Here is a 19,301-nt window from a genome sequence, read left to right as displayed (position 1 = left end):
CACATACCACTTTGCAAACCTGGAAGTCATCATAGTGATGGAACATATATCGAAAGAAAGACGACAAAGAAACCAAATTCTTTTCTTCTCTCTGGATTATCCCAGTATCATGTCGCTGTAATTCTTGTACAATATTTTCTTTCTTCACAATTTTTTTCTTGTCATGAATCGAATGGTTAGATTTAAGGAACTTTACAAGATCATCTATGGCTATGAAAGTTCCATCTTCGATTTTATTGAAAGGTAGAGACTCGAGTGATGGTATACAGATGGAAACCTGTTGAAGAATGAAATTATTTAACTATCTGATGTCAACAATTCTGTCAAACTAGATAATAAAATATAAAGTTAGAATTTTGGTACTAGATTTTATGTATTGGAAGATAAAAGATTACAAGTATGATTGATCAGTGATATGAGAGATGGATAGAAATATAAACTACAAACACATATGACCATATATCAATTGCTTCAATTTGTTGCCTGAATGCTATTTACACAAGGCTGGTGTCAGTTATGCTCCAATGTATGATTAAAGGCTTTATACACTTCCATGATCATTTACAAACATATATGCTAATTACCATAGTCTCTATCTATGCTACTTATAATATACATTAGGCAAAAAAGTGCTACTATCTAATGATGATACACTTCTAATTTACCGACATAGACAATGTTATGCCTTAATTACTTCTTGCTGCAATTAGACAAATAAATGACCAACATGAGAATTAAAGCGACATGAACTCTGGGTTTCTTGATTTTGTGGATTTTGGAGATTGAACTTAACTTATTATTATTGAACTGTCAATGAACTTAAACTGGATTGATACATTAATTCTATAAACTTTTGCAAATGACCGTGGTATAAGGCTATTATATTTCTACAATTCCATATATATATATATATATATATATATATATATATATATATATATATATATATATATATATAATGTATCTCAAATAGAAACTCACAATAGAAAGTTTATGTATGTGATACACTAAATTCTTGATGATATTACATACTCCCTGTCTTCAAGATAAAACTGTAAGTATTCTTGTAAAAAGTCAAAAACTATTTAGACATTGTATTTGAAGCATCTGTCAATCAAATACATCACAACAACAGTCAGTTAATCTTATTTTGGTACAAAATATAGACCTACCATTTATTATGCCCAATACAATAAATATAGAAGTCCCATATTTAAAGCTAGCTTTCAAACACAGGGAACTGAAATAGGGGCATTATAACTGGACAGTTAGCTGGGAGTCTAAAAGCAATTATATTTGACATGAGTGAAAGTCACACTTGCTGATAACAAGGTGATGACAGATAAAGCAAACACTGGCAGGCAAGCAACAGAATCTAGAGATATTCAGACCTGGGGCCTGTACTAGGAGTAAGTAATATGTAAAGAGAAAGTAACAGCTAGATGAGCTACATCTGGGACAAATCAAGGTCATCCAGCCTGGCATTTATTGCCACTGTGGTGTCTCTTGGTACCATATGCTTGCCTATATGGTAATTGATACTGGGGCAAATTAAAGTTGTAAATAAATACACACACTGTTACTGTGGCCATCAGAAAAGTTGGCAATGAAGTAATATTTCTTCATGACAAACCCAGTGTTGTTTAAAATTTTAAAAATGTTAATCTGAACATTATTTGTTATTGACATGGATTATCTTGTTGACAGTATCTTTTATTATAGGGTTGTTATAGATTAACAGAGTGCCAGAATGGGATATCACTAGAGTGTAACAATATAATGATTTCACATGTGTAAAATCTAAATACATTGTTGTAGATTCTCCCCAGGGAACTTGAGGCTGTGAATAATTCATAGTATATCACATTTCATGAAAGGAATGTATGTCCAAAGTTTAAATTTGCGATTTAGTTTTTTTCAATGGATATTATTTGACTATTACTTGTACCCCTTAATAAAATCCTAGATAATATTGTCAATATCACACACACATGTGCACACACGCATGCACATGTAGGTCTTTTTTAATGTTGCTATTTCTGTAATTAGTTAGCTGATGTAAGAAAGTTTTATACATGTTACATTATTGCACTTTAAGCAGTTTTTGTTCCCTTGTACACCCAAATCTTGATCCATTGTGTGCCCCTTGGGCAGTCTTTTTCATCCATTATTTTATAATGAACACATTTATTTGTCCTTTCTATGTTGTACATGAAGTGGGACATGGTGTCCCTTCACCAAGGGATCTAGGTACATCACTTTGCTTATTCATTTGACATATTTTGTCAGAATTGTTCATTATGACCTCCCTTGCCCAGACTTTTTTTACAAGACATTTTGAGATGAAGTTTGCAACAATTTCTTGACAAAATGTTTATACAATTTTCTTGTTACTGTATATCTTAACACTTATAAGTTGAGTCCAGCTGCAGACTGCTAACAGCTGCCTCTCTTGGCGCTCAGCATTAAAAGGTTAGTGTTATGACTGGTCGGCCTGGTGTCAAAGTAATGTGACTGGGTGGGACATCATGCTACATGTCTGCAGCATGATGCCCCAGTGCTAGACATCACTTTAAACTGCCACAATGCAGACATCGTAGCGATATGACTGAAATTTTTTTAAAGCTATGTTAAAAATCCAAAGCACACATACACACCAACTGCAGACTGCACAGACCCAGATCTGCTGATGCATTATACACTGCCAGATCAGGGTCTATGCATTTTGATATGAGCGATCAGTAGAACAAACGGCAGATACCCTGATCTGCAGCATATTATACTATGGCAGATCAGGATCTTGACTTAAAAGCAAATTTATACAGTACCTTTTAATTAAATATATACTTTAGAGAGTTTTAATTGACAAATATTATGTATTTTAATTATTTTTAGGTCTGTTTACCATCCTCAAATTCAGTTAAAAGCTGGATGTATATAAATTGTTAAAACATCTCTAGAAATTTGTGTTCAAAACTGCAGGGAATCTAATCCTCCCTCCTCCCCCTGCCATTCCCTTATCAGTTGGCATGTGGAGTATGTGTAGTTCATATTTCCAGTGCCAGGCATTTTTGTTGCCTCAGAAGTAAAAAATTCTCACAAATCTTGAATTTTAATAGCAAATTTGTATAATTTAGCTTTTACATAGTGTCTGAGACAGAAGTTTGTCACAGAGAAGATAACACTGGGCCACCTATTAAAAAGCCTCCAAATTGTAGCAATACTTGGAGTGAGTCTTTTTACAGTCATAGATGACGAAAAGTGTGAGATGCCCAGTTTGGTAAAATCATGTTAGTCTTTTTATAATAACAGTATTTTAAATAAAGCTTCAAAATATCAACATTTTTCGACTGCACGCTAGAACATGAGTTTTCTGTTCAAAATCATTTGAGAGAACAAACCCCCACACCACCGCGACATGAGATGGAGTTCTGAATGGTAAACAAATATAGGTGAGAATAAACAGTAATGGGGATGGTAAACACATATTGGGAATGCTAAGAAAATATATTTTCAGTTAAGTTTCAAAATTGATACCATCTAATTAGCGAGTTGAGATAAAGTCTATATCAAATTCTTGGTTGTTTACTCAGTCCCTTTACAGCTGATGATTATATGAATGATTCTTCAGCTTAGTTTTGTGTATGAATTCATGTTTGTGTTTGTCTGTCTGTTTCCAAGGTCATTTGTAAGTAGTTGTATTTTGAGTAGCAGTGACTGTCTTTATCTTTACTGTTGCCATCTGTCAGAATTTGCTGTCAGAATTTGTCTCAAATTGCTTTTTCTGTCTAACTGTGCCTCAGTTTGCTTTATTTTCTCTCTTTTCAGACCCAATCAATCAAGGGGTCATGTAGCATTACACCTTGTCCTTCCTGTTCCATCCTTTCTGTCACAAATTTCTTTCCACTGGATAACATTTTAAAAGAACTTCATTGAATGGAATCATATTTGATAACAAGGCTCAGTACCAACAAGCTATTGCAATTGGCTTCGAAGATTGCCGTCACAAGCTAATATTTTTTCCTTCAGTGACTTTGGAGGATAACATACATTTCAGCCATATTATGTTTGGTTTGAATATTAAGGGGACCCAAGTTCTATATGAACACCCCTTCCAACATTCTTTGGTCACAGTTTCAAAGTTGGTGCTGCATCTTAAATCCAGGTTTTTCAGTTATACTTTAATGGTATAGGTATCCACGTCTATTGTTATAGTTTTATTAACAGCTGAAAAAAGATAGCTAATAAAGCATTGGTCATAAGACCAGATGAGGATGTAGAATGGCCTGTTTTCCTTCCTCTATCAGCCAAATAGCACAAGTTACTCCTATTTGGACAATTGCCATGAGATTCCACACAAATTCATTCCAAGGCCCAGGTTATCCTAAATGAAAATGGGTCTTCTTGGACATCAAATATGGCTGCCACAGTGACCATTTTGAAAATATTGTTATTGCTTCCTCTCCAGAATGGTTGGGCATATCTACATGTTGTTTTTTTCCAGAAGGCTTTTTATAGTTTCCAGTGGGTCACAAATGAACATGATGCCATCTGTACTCCAATATGGCCACCATGGCAGCCAAATTCAGAATCATGCAGTTGCTACTCCTAAATGGATGTCCATGCCAACATTGAGTTCTCAAGAAAAGAATACTTATGATATCTGATTGGTACTAAATGAAAATGGTCATGACATTGCATCCAATATGGCCATTATGATGGCCATCTTAAGAGTATTTTTCTTTCTTCAATGTTTGATCTAGGTTTATTAGCAGAGGACTTGTTATGATGTTTAGTTGGTCCTAAGATAAAACTGGGCCAAGCTTGCATACAATATTTCTACTACCATGATCATCTTGGCAGTCTATTATTGCGCCAAAAATGTGAGAAATGGTTTCAACGCTCAGCAGTTATCAAGAAGAAATGTACTTAGTTTGGATTCCTGGCAATTCTTATTGGCCAGTGGTGCATCAGTCTCTTTAAGGGACTATTGTTCAAATTACGTGCACAACGCATATAGTTGACTATTGTATATACCTTTCCATATAAAATAAATCTTGGCAGTAACTTAAAAGGGTCCTTTGGCAGTAATCTGTTATTTTGGCATGGACAGTTCTCAGACTGCTTCAAGTTGCCATTGGATGACTCATTGGTTGTTATTTATTAGTTTGATCTTAATGTTGATAGTTTTGGCACCACCTGTTCATTTCACCTATTCCTGCTACCATATCCCTCTAGTTTCAAAATCTCCACATTTTATTTGGCCCCACTTTCTGAGAGAAAGTTTATTTAAAAGTATAAAACGTTTCTTTTACGAAAATTATTACAGTTATAATCAGTCATTAACAGATCATTTTGAATGATTAACCTGACTTAATAACAATGGCTTCTTCTTGTACTTGTCAAAAGAAAAAGAAACCTTTAAAAAAATTCAGTTGCATACTCAGAAATGAATGGTCCTGTGAATGAACAAAAAATATTTAAAACATTCAGCTGTAAACTTTTTTTTCTTACAATTGTGAAAGGATTGTTGGCATGGGGCTGAATTGTTTTGTGATAATTTTTTTAATGCATTTGCATAGGGCTATTTTATATGGAAATGTATGGTATGCAAAAAAACTTGAAAAAGATGGTAACATACATCAAGCCTCCTGTTGAGAGGGTTGGATTATAGACAAATCCACAGAGAGTTATTGCTACAGAATAAGCTGCAAATGAGTCAAATCTCATCTTCTCCAAATTTATTCTCCTGTTGCACAAACATTGCTAATAGGCATCTAATTGGCCCCCAGTTTATCAGGATAGGATTTTTACATTTTTCCATCCTGTATTTCATTGCTTTGCTATATGTTATCTTTTACTGAACAAGAGTACAAGCAATTACAGAATACTGGCAACTGACTGTTATTTGTGGATAACCAAGTTTGGTGGGATTTTGTGCTTGCTGCAATTTACAGATTGAAAGGTCCTTTTAAAAAGTATTAATGAATGGAAATAGCATAGGACATACTTCCACAATCGATGAATTTAGGTAACAGCAAAAACGTTTTATTTTTTATAATGCAAAACCACATCAGTTATTTAGTCGCATTTGTGTGTGTGTGTATTCAAAATAAAATTCATCTTTTGTTGCTGACATGTTTTAGTTGGTAATAAGCATGAAACATTTTATACTGCTTTGAAATTGTTCTGTATCCTTGATCCTCAAGCAAATCTCCCCATGTCAGATTTGGTATTTTTAATATTAAACCATGTAATTCAAATTGTTAGTGTGTTAGTAGAGGAACCACAGGTTAATATCTATTGACATTTCTTTATTGTTAGCATCATTGTACTTAGAGTTACACCCCATCAGCATTGTTAGTTCAGGCTCATTCAGAAAACTTTGAGGTTCTGTTTGTTACTTTGATCAGAATGAATTGAAAATCATAGAATATTCAGGACTGAAGCCTTACAAACTATTTTTGTTTTGTAAACCTACCTCATTGGGAGATAACCACATGAATAATAATTTTCAGCATACAGAAGTTTTATTGAAATAAACCAATGTGTATGTTCCATACTTGGATTTTATCACAAATTAATAGTGAAATATTTTATTTATGGCACATATTAAATATAAAGACATGAAGTAGGAACTGTAGAAAGTTGTGTGATAATTCATGAGATCTAGCATTGGTCATTGTAAAACTGTGGTTATCTCCCCTGATAACATGTACAGAAAAGAACATGTGCCCTTTTTCATATTCCATAATATTTCTAGTAGAATACTCTAAACTGCTGTAGTTTAGCATCATTAAATTAGTGATTAATTGATTTTAACATATAAAGTGACATTTAGTTTTACTGAATAATAATTGACAGAAAATATGTTTACTGGTTGTTTGTTTTATTTTACCTAAACAAAAGTGATTTGTGCTGCTTTGTAAATAGAGGAAATGAAATACTGCTTTATTCCAACACAAATGATCAGGAAATCACTCATAACTTAATTGCTACTGATACCAAAGAAAATTTAAATACAATTATAGATGACATGTCTTCACATAATTTGTTTGATATCTATGACTGGTAAGAAAAACCCCATATCTGTCTATCTGTTTGTCCATCCTTGAAACCATTATTATACATGTACGCTATTTTCTTTTTCATAATGAAATTTATTGAGCATACATTTTTTAGCCAAGTTAATTTTGTTTGGTGAATTCCTAAATTGATGTGCTGACTAGAATAATTGATTTATGTTAGGTAATTTAGTTGTGACCTAGGTAATTTAGTTGTGACCCCTTTTTAAATCCTTAAAATTCTGCATCCATGCCACTGCCATCATTAAACACCAAAAATATTTTTCCTCCCATTCAGCCAGGAAGTTAGAGTGAGATTGCAGAAACAAACTCTGTCAAACATTTATCAGTTTTAATATTTTGACCTTGTTTGATGTGCTGTCACCGAAATATTTGCATGCCAAATTTGAAATCTTTGCTTTTGGAATAAATTGCTCAGTTTTAAATCTGTGAAATTAATTATCCACTTTACAGTAATTTGATCACTACTTTGAATCAATATATCTTGTCACAGTGAAATCACACAAACTAAACGCTGCAGTTGTAAACTGTGGGGCTGGAGATGTTGGTGGGGTTGATTGGCGCACAAACTAAACGCTGCAGTTGTAAACTGGGGGGCTGGAGATGTTGGTGGGGTTGATTGGCGGATTGTACCTTCTTACAAGGTGTCTGCTTTATTTGGTTATCGTTATCTAGATGGTGATTGCCCTTGGTGTTGTTGCATGGATCGAGTAAATATTAATATAAAGTGTGAAACTTATAGATGGAATAAATAGAGATCAGAGCAGATATACAGAACAGAATGACATGAGCCCCCATACATGAAATACAACAATTTAATCAATTACATAAACAACTGTGATAATCCATTACAGTAGGAAGATGCTGCATAATGCACTTCTCTTTTGAAATAAATTGTTCACTGAATTTCAAACACAAATATACATATATAAATAGCCGATCTGTTTTAAATGATAGAATTGCTTCATCATAGAATCGAGTGAATAATCAAAGTCATTGCCTTGTCCAACTTAATAACCTGCTTTTATTTTGTTCACTCCAACTTCACTGTGGCTGTTCTTCTTGGTCCTTTCGCTTTTTTTTTCTCCAAACTCTCTATTGTCTCGCCTCTTTCTGCCCTCAAACTTTGTGTGGGTGTGGGTAGCAGGATAAGTAAGTACACCACTCCCTCGATAACTCGCGCACATCGGGGTCCAGAAACATCGACCGCACTATAAGTGAGGTGCGAGTTATCAAGGGACCTATAAGATAAGCCCAAAACCAATAAAGTGATTGACGACATAACGGAGAAATAAGGGAGTGGGGGGTAGGCAGATTATACTGTTGAATACTCACTTTATAATCGTTCTGAGATTAACTGTTAATAAATATCTCTTCATAACGGTGTACTTTATTATTTCCTCATAGGACAACATTAATTTCAGGATAAATTACAGTACATTGTGGTGATCATCGAAAACATTATTCCACGTGGTTTCTGTTCGCTTAACGTGTACCACTTCACACATTGTGTACTACATCACTAATTTTTATGTTGAATTGAATACATTCTAGTTTTATTGTTTGATCCAAATTAGATGTTTTTTTAATATACAAAAGATCGACTCTTTTCGAGAAACAGTGTCGATCGAACGATAGATAGATAAATAGATTTGAATGTGATAGAAGTAAAATGGAGAAAAAAAACAAGGGTTAATCAGTACTAACATATTTAATCGGTCTACAAATTTAAAACAGCGTAAATTAGAACAAGTTAATACTTGCCGTTTGTGCCACGCTTGACAAATATCAATTCACTTCTTGAAAAAATCAGTTATTTTGTGTGTGTGTTACTCCTTGGTTTCTCTGCCGCCGAGCAAAATCCCTCAGATTTGTCAACTGCACGAGCTTTACGTAGTCAACATTTTGGGTCTCCAGCCACCCTATGGCAATATCAAAATATTTGATTGCTTCCTGTGCAGAGAGGTGGGGGGTGCAACATCTGCGTCTGCATCACTTTCAACACTTGTGTTACTCCAGTTAGAATCGTCTTCTGCTGCAAATCTGTTCGCTATAGAAATAATTATAGTTTCATCTGACATGTATTCGGCTGTGGGGCAATCAATGTCAGCACAAATCCACTCCTCCATATCATCCTCCATATCATCAAGAGAAACGCCTATCTCAGGACCATGAGTCTGTACGAATTTCTCCCAAACAGCCTCGGCATTAATGACATCAGTTTCACTGAAACATTCAAAGTCACTATCAGCAACGTTGTCTCTGTTACTGTTTTGCTTTACGTCAAAGGCAGCTCCAACACCCTTAATCCAGCACCCGAGGTCTCTTGTAATCGATTTTTTTTTTTAATGCAACAAACACTTCCCCAAGTTGTTGATCAAAACAAAGCCGGCATGTACATGTAATTAGGTTCTCACAGAAGTACTCACGGGTTTCAATGTGACGGTTGATTGACTCTTTTTATGTTTTCAATGAACAGAATATGTTGTGATTATAATGTTTACACTGAAACGGAATTAAAGGATTAGAATGTGACTTTCACACAGGAAGACGTTTAATTGGTGTTTATTTCATTCTCTGTTGCCACCTGTTAGCATTTACCAGAAGTTTTCATTGATCGCTATTTCACCAGACTGTTTATTTACAGTATACTGACAACTATTTATCATAAAAACTTACATAATATATGATATCTTTAAACAGAGGTCTCGCTAGGATTTTAAAACTGGGTCTTTCTGCCTCTGAATTCAATCACTAAATATCAGTACATTTTCTCACTCGGCCGCTAGTCAAAGCCTTTGAACTAGCCGCCTAGCTGTTGCATCATGTTCTTTTTTTTTTTTAATGTACTCTTATAAAATGGCAACAGTACATCAAAGAGTCTTTCAGTCACTGAATTCTGTCATTGTAAATATCAGCACAGTTAACTGATCAACACATTTTCCCACAAAGCAGGTGGCTGAAACAGGACCGGCAAATCTTTGAATTTTCCCGCGCACCTATTACATGCGTATGGAGGACTCCCACCTCAGTGACCTTCTGTATCCCAGATCAAAAATTGGCATCCAAATACGCGTAATTAAGCGTTTTTGAGACCTCTGAAATTAATTCTTCTTTAGAACTTGCAAATTTCAAAATATGGATTATATTTTTACGGGCATTAATCACCATTTTCAATGATAAAACGAACAATGTATCAAGGTTTAATTGATCAATTCTTATCATAATTTTTTCATGTTCAGCATATTTTAAAGATATTTTAAATACATTTTCTCTGGAAAAAAATCGGGAGCCAAGATGGACACCGCGTTATAAGCGGGATCGCGAGTTATCTGGGCGCGAGTTATCGAGGGAGCGGTGTACGATGATACTTGGATACATTGATATGTAGCTATGTGTATACACCAGTGGAGCTATTTCCTCTTTCAAAATAAACAGAAGCAACCTAAATCTTCTGTCAGATGTCCTAATAGGAATAAATCATTTTTCCCATCTTGTTATGTCACATATCATCCTATCAGAATTCAAACAGATACCAAAGTCTATCTGGTCAAGCCAAACATGGCAGACCATAAACAAACCTATTCAATCTCCGGGTCACCTATATTTTTTCCTCTTGCAGGAAAACATTGACTAAATTTTGCGACGGGGCATATTAAAACCAAGAAATTTTGGGTGGGAAACATGCCCCTTATTTAGCGTAACCAATCAAGATTAAATATATCTACTGCCTTTTATAACTAGGCACCAAAATTGCAGTCAGCCTGATTTCTAGATTTCCAAATAACTGATTCTGAACAATCTCAACTCTGACATTTTCGATACAAAGATCGAAGTTAACCTTATCCTTCCAGTCTGTCTGACTGTTAAATAAACAAAGGCTTAATTAAGAACCACTTCCTCTCACAACATAGACATTCAAAATCATTGCAGTATAGGAATTTAACACGCACCTGTCCCCATAAATCTAATTAATTGTTCACTTGCCGAAATTAATGTGCTCTTTATAGATCGACAGAAATTTGCACCCTTACATAAATTGTTTATGAAGCATAAAATACAATCTAATTGTTTCAGTTCAGATTCAGTGTATGATATCAACAAAATAATAATAATGATATGAAAATTTCATAGTTAATGATTATTTTACTTGCCTTTTTAAACAAGTGTAATGGCATCAGTGGTACTTGCTTAATTTAATAATAATAATAATAATAATAATAATAATAATAATAAGGCATTTATGTTATGAGGGTTACAGCATTTGTACAGAAATGTATTGATGTGGCTCAGTTATTTACAAATGTACAGGCAAATATATTAAATTTGGCTGGGAAATAAACTTCATACCAATAAGGTATTCTACAAAAATAACTGAATATGGATTTTGGCACACATCATTGTGTATATAACATGGTTTGATTACAATTTCTTTTCATATACACTCTGACACACATGCAGGCAAATTGTGATTCTGTGATCTGAGTTGTTATGGCATTATACAAGTCTTGGGAAGAAATTTTTTATTTATAAGACAGATCAGTTCATTAAAAAAAAAGTGACATGAAGTGTTGGAGTTGGGAAGTTGATCACTGACGTCATGCATGGAAATCATTCACCCAAAATCATTATCTACAGCAGGCATGCGCAAACTACAGCCCTCACCTGGTTTTATCCACTTATTTACATCATATGGTGCGGCTTTAAAAGTCACTTATCTGGCCTGTGATCTGGGTGAAGTTGCAGATGCCTAATCTATACAAATACATTTTTGATTACTTTGGCAACAATGACATTTGGCCTTGGTTTCCCTTGACCACACCAACATCATGTACTTCTACATGGATACTGCAGAACAAATTGTTTTTCTTTTGAACAGGTCTATAATACATTTCAGACAACGTTAGCAAAATTTAACACAAAATTTAACATCATTGCTGCTACAGTTACCACTGGTTCCCATTGCAAGAAAACTTTTTTTTGGTAATTTTTGTCTGCTTTCCCAGAGGATGTAGATGCCCTCTGTCAGAAAAAGCAATAGTTTCCATGTGTGTTTACTTTAGAATATTAGTTTACTACATTCATTTCATATATCAGTAAAGGATACCTCTGTTCAGACTTTCATTAGAACTTTCAGCTTAAATACATTGAGAGTTTCATTTTTTTCCACTCTTTATTCAGTTTATTGCTGCAGTCTGCAGTCAGCAACATAAAACATGTGCATGTACACTTGTGTACTACAGAAATATTTGTATACACGTGCTGTGCATGACATTCTTAACTGCGGCTTGGATCAACAAGCACAATGTTATGACTCTATGCTCATAAAGTAAGTAACAGAAAGAAGCAAAACCATCACATTTTGTAAAACATAAGAAATAATTTAATTCTCCTAGTTATAAAATGGAACTTACAGTATTATGAATTAGATGGAAAATAATCCAAAAAGTTATATCACAACTTTGAAACAAATATGTGTTCCACATTAATTCCAGGACCTGAATGTGCAGGTGTACCAGCATCTTTGAATGTGATGAAAATGCAATAGTCTTGCTGTATCCTAATGACATTGCCCAAAACTCCTTGAAATGACTTACATATGAACACTTTGTAATGCCAATGAATAATTGAAATAAACGACTCTTCTCAAATGAAATCAAAACAACAGTAAAAACATCTGCAGAATGAAAATAAACTAAGAACAGTAATATATATATATATATATATATATATATATATATATATATATATATATATATATATAGATAGATAGATAGATAGAGAGAGAGAGAGAGATTCAAGACTATATTATGACTATGTCGCAATACAACCCACATAACTTACGTTGCAACACAACCCATCTGACTTAGTTATCCAATGAGAAATTACCGTAACTCTACACAGATTCATTTTCATGAACTCAAACCTAAGTCAACAACTTATTTATAGCTCATTATCTAAAAACCTATTTATAGCTCATTATCTAAAAATAAATATAGTCATGGACCAAAAGTTGCACACATAATACAGAAGATAACAACAGTTTATACAGACATTAGAACCATAATCATCTTTTCCAGTTAGGGCATTAGAAAATGCTAATGATAATTGGAAATCCAAATATGGCAATTTTGAGGACAAGGCCAAATGAACAAGTGTAGGGCATGGCCCTGGATCTGTCATCAGTTCATCAACATATGTTTTTTATATGCCTGCCATATGGTGGAGTGTATTATGTTAACATGTTGTTGGTCCATCTGTTAATAATTTTGTTTCTGCACATTAACTCTAGCTGTCCATAATCTACAGGCATGAGACTTTGTGAATGTCTTGTACATTAGTTAAGGAAATGCCATATCAGTTTCATGATAGAAAAGTCAATGGTCAAGGTCACTATGTCTGAAGGAAGATAAGGTTTAAGCACAATAGCTCTAGTTCTCCAATATCTAAAGCTACCAAACTTTATGGATAGCTTGCAGTTGAGGTAATGGTTTGAAGCCAGAATGCATGGTCAAGGTCACTGTCTAAAAAGAAGACATAGTTTCTACATAATAACATTAGTTCTATATCAGTGGAAAAACTTGGTGTATAGCTTGCACTCGAGTAATGATCATGCCTGTATGTTTTGGTCATATTGTTAAAGGTCAATGTAATGATGACTGAAAGAAGAAAATAGCTCTTATATAGTAACATTTACTCTATATGCTTGCACTTTGGACAAGTAAGAAACCAGTTAGTATTGGGATTAAAAGGTTGGATTTCAAAGTCACAGTGACTGAAAGAGTACATCTGGTTTCTTTATTTAAATATCAGTTATCAACATTGTATAGTACATGTATATGTTAAACAAATTTTGTGAATGATTTGCACATTTTTTATGAGGGAATCCAATTGATTTGGAGGGTTGAAAGGTCAAAGGTATAGGTTGATGATACTGAAAGAACAAATATGATTTTTGGCATAATAACTTTAATATTGTGACTACTTTTAGTTGAGGGCTTGTACTTAAGGTATGGAAGAGAACAGTTGATTTGGGGGTATGGGTTTTGCAGAAAAAATATTTGTTCTTCGAAACTTTATGATTGCTTATGCTAATAATCTTTACATTCTGGGCCTAGTCCAAAAGTTAAAGGTCACAGTTATGATAAATCTAATAAGAAGATAGTAGTATTTACATTATGTTCAATTTATTATTGCATACCTGTAGTAGAGGTCCAGGTTGTTGAGACCCATGGTCAGTAATCTCTCATTTCAACCATACTGTATTAGTGGTAACATAGGTAATTAGTGAACATTGGGCAGTGTATAATGTGCCATTAATGGTAATCTTGTTGCTTCTTTGAAAGGTCTGTTTCTGATACACTTTTAATCAAACTTAGAATATACATTTTTCTTGATACTGTATTTCTGGCTTGACTTTATGGTGGTGTGGTGATCTTGCATCTGATTGGCTGAACTTGTTTCCACTTTGGAAGCCAAAATGTTTATTTATCCAATTTTGATCAAACTTGGAATATAGGTTTATATAATCAAGGTCTCGCATAAAGTTCATTAATTGAGCAAGATCCACCCAACATTCTAGAAACAGTATTTCTGATGCAGTTTTGATTAGGCTTGGTAAAAAGACTACCGTAATCACCTAGATCTTAGATGCTTACAGTTATGAGTGAGATCCATGGATATTCATGAGGGAATATTTCATTCGATTGGCTGATCTTGTTGACATTGTACTGGCTTTTTTTCTGATCAGATTTTTATCAGGCTTGATAAATGTGCTTGTATCACAAGATATCCAATAAGTTTTGATATGTGCAAGATCTGCACATAGTAATGAGTGATTTCTGACTGGCTGAGCTTCCTGCCACTTGAGAGATGGTATATCTGACATGGCAGTTTATTCCAACTTTAGGTAAATAGGTTGATATTAGCAAGATGTAGATGAGTCGTCTTATGAGCAAGATTTGGACATTTTTATGCGGTGATCTTGAATCTGCTTGCCGTAGTTTGTGTCACTGGATAGACAATTTTGATTGCATTTGGGATAAGGTAAATACGCTTATATCATAAAGATCTGTGTTTAATATGGTTATAAGCAAGATCATGCATTTCATTGGCTGAGCTTGTTAAAAGATATAAGACACGAGGTACTAATTGTATGGAAAAATGGGAACCAGTCTGGAAATGGGTAATGATAAAGTAGTGTATATATGAGTTTGGCCAGGATTGGATGATGATGAAATTTATAGTTTAGTAAAAATAATCTTTTGAGAGCTTATCCATGTTGTAACTGAAAAAATATAAAGATATTGTTTTATTGATGGAATTTTAGTCCTTTAACAGTTTGAAACACTCATTGCTGAAATTAGCACCTGATTTTTTGGTATGGAATTGAAAGCACATGTTTCAAACACACACAGACAGAAAAAGCCATGGGTCATATGGCTTTCTCTGCTCAGAAGCTGTTATCCAGGATGCAACTATCCTAATAAATATAGGTTTGCTCATGAGCACTCCGAAATTTAAAGTTATTGAGTTATTTAATTTTTAATATGATGGTGTTTACATACTTTTACTATGGGAACTAAATTAGTACCGAGTCCTATAGCAACAATTTCCTGTGAGATTTTGGTTTATATTTTGTATAATGTTACATAATGAAGATGTTGGATGAGTTTCATGAGGAGAATAGTCTATGCTTGTATATGCAGTAACTTTCTGTCCAATTGGCTGAACTTGTTTCTACTCTGGAGGCTGAATTCTGATCAGACTTAGCTTCAGCTTGTAAATAGACTGCTCTGGTGACATAGTAGTTAGAGCATCCGCCTCGGGTGTGGTAGGTCACGGGTTCGAACCCCCCTGTCGAGTCATACCAAACTTACAAAAATGGTACAGCTGCCTTGCTAGGCGCTCAGCATTAAGAAACTATTGTTAGGACTGGTTGACCTGGTTTCAGGATAATGTTACTGGGTGGGACATCATGCTACAGGTCTGCGGCATGATGCCCCAGTGCTAGACATCTCTATAAACTGCCACACTGCAGACATCATAGCGATATGACTGAAAAAATGTTAAAGCTACTTTAAAAATCCAAATCACACACACATACACACAAACACACACACACACACACACATACACACACACAGACACAGACACAAACACACAGCTTGGTAAATAAGCATAAATTCTTGTCTAACACAGGTTTTATAATAAATGAGATCTGCATATATTAAAGAGATGATCTTGCATCTGTTTGACTCAGCATGTTACATGTACCTCACCATATCTGGAGACTATTTCTCATCCAGTTTTAATAAACCTTGGTAAATAAATTTCAATAGTCATGATATTGGATTGGTTTGATTATATAAGAGACTATGTATATTGGGTACTAACTTAGTCTTCAATCCTTAAAAATTATTTTTATGAGCCAGTAGTATAAGGTAAGTTGACATGATATAAAACTAGTCCAAGTCCTGCAATGGTTAAATAAGAATGCTTAATGAAATGGTCAGCTGTTATTAAGCCATGTGAGCAGTATCAGGCCCACCTGGTCCTCTTTTCTCAAAGAATATATATGCTTTATGCTGTTTGATGCATACTTGTAAAGCAAGAGATGTCAGAATTTAGGGCATTTATATGTCTTGTACAAACAAGACTACCAACTGTTAGGGAATTGCTTGTCATTTTTTTTTAGCCCTCTTAACCAGCAATCCTTGCCAGAGAGAAAACAGCAGGAAGAAAAACATCAGGATATAAGGCAGATTTATTATGGATTTGAACATTTGGGGACTACAGTTACAGATATCTGTGCTTTGTGAAAAAAAAAAGCATCAAAAGCATCAGCCTCTTATGGAAGATTAGTTTTTGTTAGATAGAAGAATTAATAGAAATTGTTCATTATCATCACAGTGGTAATTACTGGATTTGTGTTGAATTTAGACAAGCTATCAAGCCCTGTTTGATCACAATGAGCAAATATTGGTGTCTCACATAGGGATATATAGCAAAACATTACGGGTTCCTGAGTGAGTTGATGCGTTTCTTAGCATATGCAGATGGAATCAAGTGTGTTAATGTAGTCATACTTGGATTAAAAAGGATAACATATATAATAATTCTGGACAAAATGAATTGATCAAAATTTAACCTAGTTTTTGAAAAGAGATGAACTAATTCTAGCCTGTTTGCTGATACTAGTTTATAAGTATATATACCTTAAAGACCACTCCTGTCGCACAAAAAACTAACAAACTTCGTCTCTCAAGACAGGTCAGCTCTCATAACACTACATAATCAGTAAATCTGTTCGCTGAGAATCTGGTCTCTCGAGGCAGGTGGTTTTATAGCAGTGGTCTTTTAAGACAGGTTTTACTGTATAATTTTGATATAAATTTTTATATAAAAAAAACAAAGAACAGAAACATTTGTAATGATTTGCATGATGGCCTAGATACACAAATATTGCAGACCCAATTTTGTCATCATATATTACTACTTTGGTGTGCAAGTTGCATCTAGATTATTATACCATTTATCTGTTATTTTATACATTGACCATATAAAGTGTGGATGACATTTTTTTTAATTATTTCACCACTTTTATCAAGCTACAAATTATCTGATTTAGGAATGATTCAGTGATGAAAGCATAACAAAAAGTTTGTTTTTGGGTTATGCAGATGATTACAAGAATTTGGATACTAGCAGCTCTGGATAATTTGGGAATCTGACTAGACATATTTGAGTTATCACAGCCATGCAGTATACTTCTCAATAATTCTAGTGTTTTGTTTGCAATTTATTTTGAAGAATAAAAACATTTTTTTACTGACCAAAAACTAAATGTTGTCATTGTATGATGGAAAGTTGATCTTATTTGTAAGCATTACTCTATACCACACTTGTCCAGATAAATGATGAAAAGATTGCGTTATTTTTCTGCTAAAGAACTAGAACCCCACCAGTACATGAAAGGCAATTTCTTTGGCAACATTATCTTCCTGCAGAGCTGATTTATTCATACTGAGTTTGTTATTCACTGTCATTAGCATACTGTATATACTTGCTTACAAGTCCAACTGCAGAATTGCACAGACCCAGATCTGCCAGTGCATAATGCTATGGCAGATTAGGATCTTTGTTTGCAAGTATATCTGATAGTTATTTTGGATTCTTGTGGTTCAATCAACAATTTTTAAAATCCTACAGTAATCTATACTGTTTATTGTTTTCATTATTAACTCATGAACTGCCACATCTACACATTATAAGGTTGTACCTGCCTCCGAGTTCTGTACCATCAACATTATTATAGGTAGTATTGCAGAAAAGTAGACAGATGTAGCTCTACAAAGATGTCAAATGTAGACTTCTACTTGCATTACAAAATACAGAATGTATGTCTGGACTTCTTGCTTGAGATCTAAAGCAGACCTGTCTGAACTGCACATGGACAGGTGAACCTTTGCAGAAAATAGGATAAATTTGAAATTTTGATTAAACTATGGCCAGGACATGAAATCATGGGTTCAATATGCCCCCCTCTCCCAAAGTCCAGTTTGTACACATCAATCATGTACAATAAAAATATCCAATTGAAAGCAGTCTTTTACACACCTAGGCATCAGGTTAAATGAAAATCTCTCTGAAGTAGATGTATTTTGATATCTTCATAAGCAGGTGTCGGTGCAGGGGTATTTTGCACCCTAGGCGAACCTTCCACTTTGCACCCCCCCTCAGGGCATTGCTTATTATAAACTGTTCATTAGCATCATACATGTTCAACTTAATAATTTATTACTTTCTTTATTCATCAACATATTTAATGATAAATGAATAATCTGACAGTGTACTTTGTTTTGGCGCTACCCCAAATCTTGGTGCCCTAGGTTGCCTAAACTTGCTGTGTTGATAAGTAACCCCGAAAAAGCATTGTTACACCCATTTCAGGCGAAAATGAAAAGAATCTCTTGGGGTTAATGAGTTAAAGACATAAATGCAATGCTATTGTTATGCTGGTGGGCAGCTCAAGAGGCAAGTCATATACAGGTACTTGAACAACATGAGCCACTAGAGTCTCTTGAAGTATTCTATAGTACTTATTATTTTTTTACTTGTGAATGCACACAATTCTCCTTTATTTAGTGAAAGGCTTAGCTGCCAGTTGATACATGATCACATTCACTGAATATTAGTATTTGGTGTAGGAATGTG

The 19,301-nt window shown here is 34.3% G+C and overlaps 1 protein-coding gene across 1 annotated transcript in view; it reads left to right on the top strand.

Moving 5' to 3' along the window:
- Window positions 1-19,301, top strand: part of LOC149807158 (microtubule-associated serine/threonine-protein kinase 2-like) — a 346,090-nt gene that overhangs the window by 60,092 nt on the left and 266,697 nt on the right. The gene's annotated exons all lie outside the window — the stretch shown is intronic.

This window comes from Sinohyriopsis cumingii, chromosome 1 (assembly GCF_028554795.1).
Source record: "Sinohyriopsis cumingii isolate HCF-2022 chromosome 1, ASM2855479v2, whole genome shotgun sequence".
Lineage (NCBI taxonomy): Eukaryota > Metazoa > Mollusca > Bivalvia > Unionida > Unionidae > Sinohyriopsis > Sinohyriopsis cumingii.
The sequence above is the reverse complement of the archived record's forward strand: the minus strand, read 5'-3'. Positions and strand labels throughout refer to the sequence as shown.